General features: G+C 47.2%; 6 non-coding genes across 6 annotated transcripts; 3 read left to right on the top strand and 3 right to left on the bottom strand.

The window, feature by feature from the left end:
• The first annotated feature begins 4,352 nt into the window (after positions 1-4,352).
• Positions 4,353-4,435, top strand: TRNAL-CAG (transfer RNA leucine (anticodon CAG)). Its single transcript has one exon. It is a non-coding gene; the product is annotated as a tRNA-Leu (tRNA).
• A 1,183-nt stretch (positions 4,436-5,618) lies between these two features.
• On the bottom strand, positions 5,619-5,691 carry TRNAF-GAA (transfer RNA phenylalanine (anticodon GAA)). Its single transcript has one exon. It is a non-coding gene; the product is annotated as a tRNA-Phe (tRNA).
• Positions 5,692-5,866: 175 nt separating this feature from the next.
• On the top strand, positions 5,867-5,949 carry TRNAL-CAG (transfer RNA leucine (anticodon CAG)). The gene has a single exon. It is a non-coding gene; the product is annotated as a tRNA-Leu (tRNA).
• Positions 5,950-7,134: 1,185 nt separating this feature from the next.
• Positions 7,135-7,207, bottom strand: TRNAF-GAA (transfer RNA phenylalanine (anticodon GAA)). Its single transcript has one exon. It is a non-coding gene; the product is annotated as a tRNA-Phe (tRNA).
• Positions 7,208-7,382: 175 nt separating this feature from the next.
• TRNAL-CAG (transfer RNA leucine (anticodon CAG)) lies at positions 7,383-7,465 on the top strand. The gene has a single exon. It is a non-coding gene; the product is annotated as a tRNA-Leu (tRNA).
• A 1,185-nt stretch (positions 7,466-8,650) lies between these two features.
• Positions 8,651-8,723, bottom strand: TRNAF-GAA (transfer RNA phenylalanine (anticodon GAA)). Its single transcript has one exon. It is a non-coding gene; the product is annotated as a tRNA-Phe (tRNA).
• Between the last annotated feature and the right edge of the window lie 3,190 nt (positions 8,724-11,913).

The following is an 11,913-nucleotide window of genomic DNA, read 5'->3' as shown; positions in this document are numbered from 1 at the left end:
CTGTGCTTGTCAGTGATGATGTCACCGGCTGCTTGTACCCCCAGTTTTTGCTGCTTAGCTTGCCTCCACATCCACACTGCTTTTGCCCCTACACATCACCCCTATCCATGCCTGTGCCTCTAGCCATAAGTCTGCCACCCATGGAAACTCATGGTGCAGAAAGTGAGGGAGCTGACTCTGAGGAACCCTTGGGTTTTGTAGCTGGTACTCCATCAAAGGTCTCTGCTGCTCACACACCCTGCTGAACATACGGTATCTAGGGTTAGAGCGTGTGGTGACCTCGCACAACAGTAGGTGCTTCAGGCAGATGTAGGCCTTGCTGGAGTGTATTGCGGCTAGCTCCAGGTACTGTAGACTTGGGAAAGTGGGTGTCCAAGTGCCGCACTTTCACCCTTAGCTCAGCTAATTTGGGGTATGTTTTTAAAAATCATTGCACCACTACATTGAACATGTGGGCCAGGCATGGAACGTGTTGGAGGCTGGCAAGCTCCAGAGCCCTCCAACAAGCTAAAAAACCTGGCCCCAGGGGCAGCGGGGATAAACAAATTGCCATCTCATCCAGGATGGCATCCCTGACCTCAGAGGCAGTGTGCTGTCCGTCTCCCAAGCTGATGAGCTTCAGCCCAGCCTGCTGACGTCTCCCCACACCAGTGTTGCAGCGTTTTCAGCTCGTAGCTGGGGTAAATCTAACAGCGGAGGAGGAGGAGGGTGGTGTTTCAGCCCTCCTCCCAGGAATGTTTTGTGGGGAAACAAGTCAGGAAAATTCTTGAAACGGGAGAGTTTTGCATCTTTGCCCTTGCTGCCTATGGACATCCCTTTGCCTCTAGCCACCATTTTCCCTGCTTTGCTTGCCTCCACATCCACACTGCTTTTGCCCCTAGACATCACCCCAGTCCATGCCTTAGCTTGTACCCCCAGTTTTTCCTGCTTAGCTTGCCTCCACATCCACACTGCTTTTGCCCCTAGACATCACCCCAGTCCATGCCTTAGCTTGTACCCCCAGTTTTTCCTGCTTAGCTTGCCTCCACATCCACACTGCTTTTGCCCCTAGACATCACCCCAGTCCATGCCTTAGCTTGTACCCCCAGTTTTTCCTGCTTAGCTTGCCTCCACATCCACACTGCTTTTGCCCCTAGACATCACCCCAGTCCATGCCTTAGCTTGTATCCCCAGTTTTTCCTGCTTAGCTTGCCTCCACATCCACACTGCTTTTGCCCCTAGACATCACCCCAGTCCATGCCTTAGCTTGTATCCCCAGTTTTTCCTGCTTAGCTTGCCTCCACATCCACACTGCTTTTGCCCCTAGACATCACCCCAGTCCATGCCTTAGCTTGTACCCCCAGTTTTTCCTGCTTAGCTTGCCTCCACATCCACACTGCTTTTGCCCCTAGACATCATCCCTATCCATGCCTCTTCCCCTAGCCATAACTCTGCCACCCCTGGAAACTCATGGTGCAGAAACTTTGGTTGCTGACTTTGAGGAACCCTTGGGTTTTGTAGATGGAACTCCATCAAAGGTCTGTGCAGCTCACACACCCTGCTCAAGATATGGTATTGTAGGGTTTCAGCGTGTGTGAATGACGGACAACAGCCTGTGTTTGGACAGATGTAGGCCTTGCTAGAGTGTTTTTAGGCTAGCAGCGACTCCTGTGCACTTGCAAAAGTGGGCGCACAAGCGCCGCATTTTCAACAGTAGCTTCGGTACATTTGGGTATGTTTTTAAAAAACTTTGCACCACTAGGTTAGACGTGGGCCAAACATGGAACGTGTTGGAGGCTGGCAAGCTCCAGAGCCGCTACCAGGTTCCAGCCATTATCACAGGCGTAAAAATGCAAGGCCCCAGGTGTAGCAGGGAAAAAAAAATGCCATCTCAGCCAGGATGGCATCCCTGACCTCGGAGGCACTGTGCTGTCTGTCCCCCAAGCTGATGAGCTTCAGCACCGCCTGCTGACGTCTCCCCACACCAGTGTTTTAGCGTTTGCCGCTAGTAGCTGTGGTGGAGGTTGCAGCGTCGTAGGGTTTCAGTCTACTCCTGCCATGAATTTTGGCCTGGGAGAGGAGATAGGCCACCCCAGTTTGCACCCGGGGAACAGACTCCACCACATTCACCCTGCCTGTCATTAAAGATAAGCACTGCAGCATCCCTGACCACAGGCGCTTGTCCAAGTGTCGGTGGTCAAGTGGACCTTGCAGCAAAGCGCGGAACTAAGGGCCCACCTGATGTTGAGTGACACGTGCTGGTGCAAGGCGGGGACGCCACACCGGGAGAAGTTGAGACGGCTAGGGACGGCATAGTGAGGTGCCACAGTTGCCATCAGGTCCGGGAAGGCGGGAGTTTCAACAAGCCGGAACGCCAACCTCTCCTGGGCCAGCAGTTTAGCGATGTTGGCGTTCTAGGCTTGCGTGGGTGGGTGGTTAGCGGTGTATTTCTGCCGGCGCTCCAATGTCTGAGAGATGGTGGGTTGTTGTAAAGAAGCGCCTGATGGTGCCTTTGATGGTGCAGGAGAAGGAGATAAGACAGAAACAGGGGAGGATGAGGGAGAAGTCAACAAAGTGGCGGAGGCAAATGAAGTGATGTCCTGGCTCGTCCTCTGGAGTGCATCGCCAGCACTGTGAGCAGAGGCAGTGGCATGAACGGCGGGCGACGTTTGTCCTGCCGTTGCTGCCTGCCACTGATTCCATTGCTTGGATTCCAAATGACGGTGCATTGAAGTGGTGGACAGGTTGCTCTTCTCAGGGCCCCTACTCGATTTCGAGAGGCAAATTGTGTAGACGACACTATATCTGTCCTCGGCGCATTCCTTGAAAAAACTCTACACCTTCAAGAAACGTGCCCTCGATGGGGGAGTTTTTCTGGGCTGGGTACAAAAGGGAACATCTTCGGACATTCCGGGTCTGGCCTGGCTTCGGCAAAGCAGCTGACCTCTGCCTCTGGACATGTCTCTGCCTCTAGCTACCCTTTTTGGTGCTGCACCTGCCTCAACATCCACACTACTTTCCCAGCTTGACATCTGCCTTGTCCAGGTGGGGTCGGTGTCCTCGTCGTCCACCACCTCCTCTTCCAACTCCTGTCTCGCCTCCTCCTCCTGCACAATGCGCATGTCAACTGGCTGCCCTGACAGCAACTGCGTCTCATCGTCGTCGATGAGGGTGGGTTGCTGGTCATCCGCCACCAAATCGACCGGAGATGGAATGGAGGAGACTCTAGTGTTTGAGCATCTGGACACAGATACTCGTCTGTTAGGTCCGTGGAATCGCGAAATGGAGGGGCAGGTTGCGGTACAGTCAAAGGAAGGGAGAACAGCTCTGGGGAGCAGGGACAGTTGGGGTTATTGTTCTGAGAAGATTGGGAATTTTGGGTGGAAGGAGGACAAGACTGTTGGGTAAGAGGAGGTAGAGGCTGACTGGCTGGTGGACAATGTGCTTTAAGCGTTATCCGACAGCCATTGCAAGACCTGTTCCTGGTTCTCGGGCCTACTAATCTTTGTACCATTCAGCCTAGTTAATGTGGAACTTTTGTGCAAAGCGCAGAACTTAGGGCCCGCCTGATGTTAAGGGACACACGCTGGTACAAGGCTCAACTCACCCTAAGTGCCAAAAACACTGCTGGTGCAAGGCTCTACTCATGCCAAGGGCCTCAATCTCTGCTGGTAGCTCAGCTTAAGGTCATGTAACTTTGTTTGGAAGGGCTCATGTTAAGGGCTAGAAAAGTGAATTTTGGAAGGTCTTACCACATCACACACACACACACACACACACACACACACACACACACACACACACACACACACTCAAAATGACAGTTAAGGGTGAGGGCTTTTGGAATTCCCATTGCCTATTCCATTTGTGGTTGTCATGGGGAACGTGATTTAAAGGGGTGGTTGTTACTGTTTGTTGAGCTTAAATTGGGGTTTGTGTCCATCCATTTGGGGAGTAAAGAAGGTTTCCAGGTATTTTCCCACTTTGATAGAGGTTTTTTTGAATGTGGAAAGTGTGTAGTTGTTAGGCAGTGATGTTGGGGTAATAGAGGGTCTTTGGTGTGTTAGATGCCCCCAGGCATGCTTCCCCTGCTGTCCCAGTGTCATTCCAGAGGTGTTGGCATCATTTCCTGGGGTGTCATAGTGGACTTGGTGACCCTCCAGACACGGATTTGGGTTTCCCCCTTAACGAGTATCTGTTCCCCATAGACTATAATGGGGTTCGAAACCCGTTCGAACACACGAACATTGAGCGGCTGTTCGAATCGAATTTCGAACCTCGAACATTTTAGTGTTCGCTCATCTCTAGTAGTTAATTGATTCCAAATAGCGTGCATGCGCGCGACATTCAGGGACTGAGGAAACTAATTCCATGTCAGGATGGCCGAGCGGTCTAAGGCGCTGCGTTCAGGTCGCAGTCTCCTCTGGAGGCGTGGGTTCGAATCCCACTTCTGACAGTGGTTTGATTTTTTTCCTGCTGGCGATAGCACCAGTGCAGAGAAATTCCTGCTGCCTCCCAATGGCAATTTCACTTTTACTTCTGACTATATAGCCTGACTCAGCTTGCTTGGCTGTAGAGCCAGTAATAAGGGTCCTAGCTTACAGTGACCTGATTCTGTGTAACTTCCGCGTGACCCTCCTGAAAAGTACGTGACTCCGCAAGGGATTTTCTTGTGAAGACAAGAGTTCTGAATAATGCGCACTTGAATGGAGACCAAAGACTAATCCAATCACAATCTGGAGGATCCGCTATGATGTCTGTCACAAACACCCCTTCTACATTCTGTCTGTGTGGACCGTTAAGGTAAAAGAACGGCCTTTATTGTAAGAGACAAAGGTTTACAGCTGAAGCATGGAATAACATTTCTACAGCATTGGAACCTGGGGGAGACCTGGGAGAAATGACATTCAGTGGGGCCTGGAGCTCATTGGACATTGCCATCTGGTTTTGACCAGTCAAGAGTCGAGCTCTGACTCTATACCCACTTAAAATCATCAATATAATGTAGCTGAGCAGGGTCTATCTGCTAAAAAAAGACAGCCACCGCTGTTGTGCACCTAGGACATGTCTTCTGGTGATGCAGCTGCGTGCTTTTGGAGGTGAACGCTATTCGGCGAGCAGCAAAGAAAATGGCAGCTGGTTCTTCGGGAGAGGACACGGAGAAGAGGTAAGGCTTCTTGGAGAAGTCTGGTAATATATGTCTCTGCCATTCAGCATTCTGCTGAATATTTCCGGATCCTTGCATTATTTAGTCTTTCTCACATTACTGACTGATGTGAAAGAGGGACTTCCCCCCCCATTTCCAGGATTACCTGCGCATTATGCAAAAAGGAAAGCTCGGTTCAGTTAGGATATAGAAAGAACCCAAAAACATTCATGTCAATTGTTCAATGTTTAAAACGAGGGTGTGACAAAACCCAGAATTAAATCGGGGACCTTTAGATCTTTAGTCTACGCTCTCCCAACTGAGCTATTTCGGCATCCGCGCAGCACATTGTCTTCTCCTGAAAGAACTGTTTTCAACCTTTTTTTTTTCTATAGTTCCAGCAGTGCGCTACGCTCGATCGAAACCCCAACGAATTGGAAAGAAACGTAGCAAGCCTTTTCTTTTGTTAGTGGATTTGTATTTAAAATTCATTTGCCGAAACCCGGGATCGAACCAGGGACCTTTAGATCTTCAGTCTAACACTCTCCCAACTGAGCTATTTCGGCCTCTGTCCTGGGGTCTGCTGTCTCCCCGTTCACTAGTTGGGACATCTTTAGGCAAGGTGAAAATTCCCATGAGTACAGAATGTACATAGGAGGGATGATTTTCTAATGAGTAGTTAATTGATTCCAAATAGCGTGCATGCGCGCGACATTCAGGGACTGAGGAAACTAATCCCATGTCAGGATGGCCGAGCGGTCTAAGGCGCTGCGTTCAGGTCGCAGTCTCCTCTGGAGGCATGGGTTCGAATCCCACTTCTGACAGTGGTTTGATTTTTTTCCTGCTGGCGATAGCACCAGTGCAGAGAAATTCCTGCTGGCTCCCAATGGCAATTTCACTTTTACTTCTGACTATATAGCCTGACTCAGCTTGCTTGGCTGTAGAGCCAGTAATAAGGGTCCTAGCTTTCAGTGACCTGATTCTGTGTAACTTCCGCGTGACCATCCTGAAAAGTACGTGACTCCGCAAGGGATTTTCTTGTGAAGACAAGAGTTCTGAATAATGCGCACTTGAATGGAGACCAAAGACTAATCCAATCACAATCTGGAGGATCCGCTATGATGTCTGTCACAAACACCCCTTCTACATTCTGTCTGTGTGGACCGTTAAGGTAAAAGAACGGCCTTTATTGTAAGAGACAAAGGTTTACAGCTGAAGCATGGAATAACATTTCTACAGCATTGGAACCTGGGGAAGACCTGGGAAAAATGACATTCAGTGGGGCCTGGAGCTCATTGGACATTGCCATCTGGTTTTGACCAGCCAAGAGTCGAGCTCTGACTCTATACCCACTTAAAATCATCAATATAATGTAGCTGAGCAGGATCTATCTGTTAAAAAAAGACAGCCACCGCTGTTGTGCACCTAGGACATGTCTTCTGGTGATGCAGCTGCGTGCTTTTGGAGGTGAACGCTATTCGGCGAGCAGCAAAGAAAATGGCAGCTGGTTCTTCGGGAGGGAACACGGAGAAGAGGTAAGGCTTCTTGGAGAAGTGTGGTTATATATGTCTCTGCCATTCAGCATTCTGCTGAATATTTCCGGATCCTTGCATTATTTAGTCTTTCTCACATTAATGACTGATGTGAAAGAGGGACTTCCCCCCCCATTTCCAGGATTACCTGCGCATTATGCAAAAAGGAAAGCTCGGTTCAGTTAGGATATAGAAAGAACCCAAAAACATTCATGTCAATTGTTCAATGTTTAAAACGAGGGTGTGACAAAACCCAGAATTAAATCGGGGACCTTTAGATCTTTAGTCTACGCTCTCCCAACTGAGCTATTTCGGCATCCGCGCAGCACATTGTCTTCTCCTGAAAGAACTGTTTTCAACCTTTTTTTTTTTTCTATAGTTCCAGCAGCGCGCTACGCTCGATCGAAACCCCAACGAATTGGAAAGAAACGTAGCAAGCCTTTTCTTTTGTTAGTGGATTTGTATTCAAAATTCATTTGCCGAAACCCGGGATCGAACCAGGGACCTTTAGATCTTCAGTCTAACGCTCTCCCAACTGAGCTATTTCGGCCTCTGTCCTGGGGTTTGCTGTCTCCCCGTTCACTAGTTGGGACATCTTTAGGCAAGGTGAAAATTCCCATGAGTACAGAATGTACATAGGAGGGATGATTTTCTAATGAGTAGTTAATTAATTCCAAATAGCGTGCATGCGCGCGGCATTCAGGGACTGAGGAAACTAATCCCATGTCAGGATGGCCGAACGGTCTAAGGTGCTGCGTTCAGGTTGCAGTCTTCTCTGGAGGCGTGGGTTCGAATCCCACTTCTGACAGTGGTTTGATTTTTTTCCTGCTGGCGATAGCACCAGTGCAGAGAAATTCCTGCTGGCTCCCAATGGCAATTTCACTTTTACTTCTGACTATATAGCCTGACTCAGCTTGCTTGGCTGTAGAGCCAGTAATAAGGGTCCTAGCTTTCAGTGACCTGATTCTGTGTAACTTCCGCGTGACCCTCCTGAAAAGTACGTGACTCTGCAAGGGATTTTCTTGTGAAGACAAGAGTTCTGAATAATGCGCACTTGAATGGAGACCAAAGACTAATCCAATCACAATCTGGAGGATCCGCTATGATGTCTGTCACAAACACCCCTTCTACATTCTGTCTGTGTGGACCGTTAAGGTAAAAGAACAGCCTTTATTGTAAGAGACAAAGGTTTACAGCTGAAGCATGGAATAACATTTCTACAGCATTGGAACCTGGGGGAGATCTGGGAGAAATGACATTCAGTGGGGCCTGGAGCTCATTGGACATTGCCATCTGGTTTTGACCAGCCAAGAGTCGAGCTCTGACTCTATACCCACTTAAAATCATCAATATAATGTAGCTGAGCAGGGTCTATCTGCTAAAAAAAGACAGCCACCGCTGTTGTGCACCAAGGACATGTCTTCTGGTGATGCAGCTGCGTGCTTTTGGAGGTGAACGCTATTCGGCGAGCAGCAAAGACAATGGCAGCTGGTTCTTCGGGAGGGAACACGGAGAAGAGGTAAGGCTTCTTGGAGAAGTGTGGTAATATATGTCTCTGCCATTCAGCATTCTGCTGAATATTTCCAGATCCTTGCATTATTTAGTCTTTCTCACATTAATGACTGATGTGAAAGAGGGACTCCCCCCCCCCATTTCCAGGATTACCTAAGCATTATGCAAGAAGGAAAGCTCGGTTCAGTTAGGATATAGAAAGAACCCAAAAACATTCATGTCAATTTTTCAATGTTTAAAACGAGGGTGTGACAAAACCCAGAATTAAATCGGGGACCTTTAGATCTTTAGTCTACGCTCTCCCAACTGAGCTATTTCGGCATCCGCGCAGCACATTGTCTTCTCCTGAAAGAACTGTTTTCAACCTTTTTTTTTTTCTATAGTTCCAGCAGTGCGCTACGCTCGATTGAAACCCCAACGAATTGGAAAGAAACGTAGCAGGCCTTTTCTTTTGTTAGTGGATTTGTATTCAAAATTTATTTGCCGAAACCCGGGATCGAACCAGGGACCTTTAGATCTTCAGTCTAACGCTCTCCCAACTGAGCTATTTCGGCCTCTGTCCTGGGGTTTGCTGTCTCCCCGTTCACTAGTTGGGACATCTTTAGGCAAGGTGAAAATTCCCATGAGTACAGAATGTACATAGGAGGGATGATTTTCTAATGAGTAGTTAATTGATTCCAAATAGCGTGCATGCGCGCGACATTCAGGGACTGAGGAAACTAATCCCATGTCAAGATGGCCGAGCGGTCTAAGGCGCTGCGTTCGGTTCGCAGTCTCCTCTGGAGGTGAGGGTTCGAATCCGACTTCTGACAGTGGTTTGATTTTTTTCCTGCTGGCGATAGCACCAGTGCAGAGAAATTCCTGCTGGCTCCCAATGGCAATTTCACTTTTACTTCTGACTATATAGCCTGACTCAGCTTGCTTGGCTGTAGAGCCAGTAATAAGGGTCCTAGCTTACAGTGACCTGATTCTGTGTAACTTCCGCGTGACCCTCCTGAAAAGTACGTGACTCCGCAAGGGATTTTCTTGTGAAGACAAGAGTTCTGAATAATGCGCACTTGAATGGAGACCAAAGACTAATCCAATCACAATCTGGAGGATCCGCTATGATGTCTGTCACAAACACCCCTTCTACATTCTGTCTGTGTGGACCGTTAAGGTAAAATAACGGCCTTTATTTAAGAGACAAAGGTTTACAGCTGAAGCATGGTATAACATTTCTACAGCATTGGAACCTGGGGGAGACCTGGGAGAAATGACATTCAGTGGGGCCTGGAGCTCATTGGACATTGCCATCTGCTTTTGACCAGCCAAGAGTCGAGCTCTGACTCTATACCCACTTAAAATCATCAATATAATGTAGCTGAGCAGGGTCTATCTGCTAAAAAAAGACAGCCACAGCTGTTGTGCACCTAGGACATGTCTTCTGGTGATGCAGCTGCGTGCTTTTGGAGGTGAACGCTATTCGGCGAGCAGCAAAGAAAATGGCAGCTGGTTCTTCGGGAGGGAACACGGAGAAGAGGTAAGGCTTCTTGGAGAAGTGTGGTAATATATGTCTCTGCCATTCAGCATTCTGCTGAATATTTCCGGATCCTTGCATTATTTAGTCTTTCTCACATTAATGACTGATGTGAAAGAGGGACTTCCCCCCCCATTTCCAGGATTACCTGCGCATTATGCAAGAAGGAAAGCTCGGTTCAGTTAGGATATAGAAAGAACCCAAAAACATTCATGTCAATTGTTCAATGTTTAAAACGAGGGTGTGACAAAACCCAGAATTGAATCGGGGACCTTTATTTATTCTTTATTTATATTTATACACAAGAAAGTACAGTGACATTAGGTGTAATCAGTCAAAGATATAAACACCAATGATTTCTTTGAAAATTCCAATAAAACAAGTAAACGAAATCCAACAAATAAGTTGAGTATAATAAAACACATTATGTCAAAAGAACATACAGTTGTGTAGGTCATTCTGTATAAGTATTAAGTAACTACCTGAAAAACTTCAAATGCGAGCATAAGAAGGCAAGCGGGGGGGGCAACAAAGAAAGAAGTAAAGAAGCAAGAAAAGAGGACCTGATTCCCAAAAGGAAGAAATCCCAGAAGGAATCACGATACCAAGTTCCACCACTTCTTCCAAACCTTGACATAGCGATCGTGAGATCTATCTTTCCAACTCACTAACTCCTCGAAACGAGCAATTTGGTGTGATTTCTCCAGCCATGCCTGAAAGGTTGGGGTGGAAGAACTTAACCAGTGTAAGGGAATCAGCGACTTTGCTGCGCCAATCAAGTGGAACCACAGCTCTCGTTTATGTGGACTCAAAGAACCTGCAGGGCCCGTGAGAAAGACTTGATCCGGGAAAAGCACCTGTGATGTTTTGAAAAGTCTGTTAATAAAGTCTGATATCTCTCTCCAAAATGGTTCAATTAGATCACACGACCACCAGATGTGTAACATCGTGCCTACTTCAGAATTACAGCGCCAACACTTATTAGAATCTTTAAGGCCATGTCTAAAGAGCCAATCCGGCGTGCGATACCACCTAGTTAAAACTTTATAGTGGAGTTCCTGTAAGCGCACACACCTAGATTGTCCAAAACTACGTTTCAAGATAAAATCTACATCTTCCTCAGAAAAGGTCAAGGCCAATTCTTTCTCCCAAGCAGAGACATAAGGGGGTTTGTCAATGTCAGCATAATCCGCAAGCATTCGTTTACAGCATGAGACTTTTCGTTGGGACGGTAATTTCGCAAGTAGACCCTTCTCAAAAGCTGTAAGCTTACGACATGGGTTGGCAATTGATAGCAGTTTCTTAATAACACTATAAAATTGCGCGTAATGGAGGAAGTGAGGCTTGACAGAAGGAGCTAATGCATGAAGCTGTGTTTGAGAAATAGGTAAGCCGTCCTCAATTAAATCCTTAAGTCTAACTTCTTTCAAAACATTCCAGATGGAACCACTGAGTAACGGCGTGTTATGGGTTAACAGCGGAAGGAACGGAATGAGGTCTGCAGGCAAAATTGGGGAGGGTGTTGGAGCCAAACGTTCTTTATGTTTAAGCCAAACCTCGCACGGGCCCTTTAATAACAAATTTAGGTCTCCACGACAGTAAGAAGGTGTGGGGAACCAAAGAGGTTTGAAATAAAAGTCATCAAAGAGGCTTTGTGCCAAGACCGTGACTAAAGAAATCTTATGAGGGAGAGCATAGTACATCCAGCGGGAGAGCTGAATAGCCTCATAACAGGCTTGTAGGTCTGGTAGAGCAATTCCACCGCTTTGTCTTCATTTAACAAGAAGTCTATATGGTAACCTAGGAGGTCTGTGGTTCCAGAGAAAGGCCGAGAAAAGCCGTCGAGTTTGGTGAAAATAAGGTCGAGGTACAAAAATGGGTAACATCTGCAATACATATAACATTTTTGGGACAATATAAACTTGCAAGAGATTTTTTCTGCCTAACCAGGACAAATATGGAAGATTATAATCCTTCAGCAGTGACTTGAGTTCAGAGAGCAAGGGAACATAGTTTAGCGAGAAAACATCCTCAATATCAGAGGGCAAATGTACACCAAGATATTTCAAGGACTTAGTTTTCCACTGGTAGGGTGTTGAGCTTTGCAAAACTTTAATCTGGGAAGGTGGTATAGACACATTGAGAATTTCCGATTTCGTGTCATTAATTTTATAATTGGAAAGGGAGCCATAAGTAACTATAAGGGATTGAAGTTCCGGCAGAGA

Source organism: Leptodactylus fuscus, chromosome 1, assembly GCF_031893055.1.
Source record: "Leptodactylus fuscus isolate aLepFus1 chromosome 1, aLepFus1.hap2, whole genome shotgun sequence".
In the NCBI taxonomy this organism is placed as follows: Eukaryota; Metazoa; Chordata; class Amphibia; order Anura; family Leptodactylidae; genus Leptodactylus; species Leptodactylus fuscus.
Note: the sequence above shows the minus strand (reverse complement) of the source record. Positions and strands in the feature narration are given on the sequence as shown.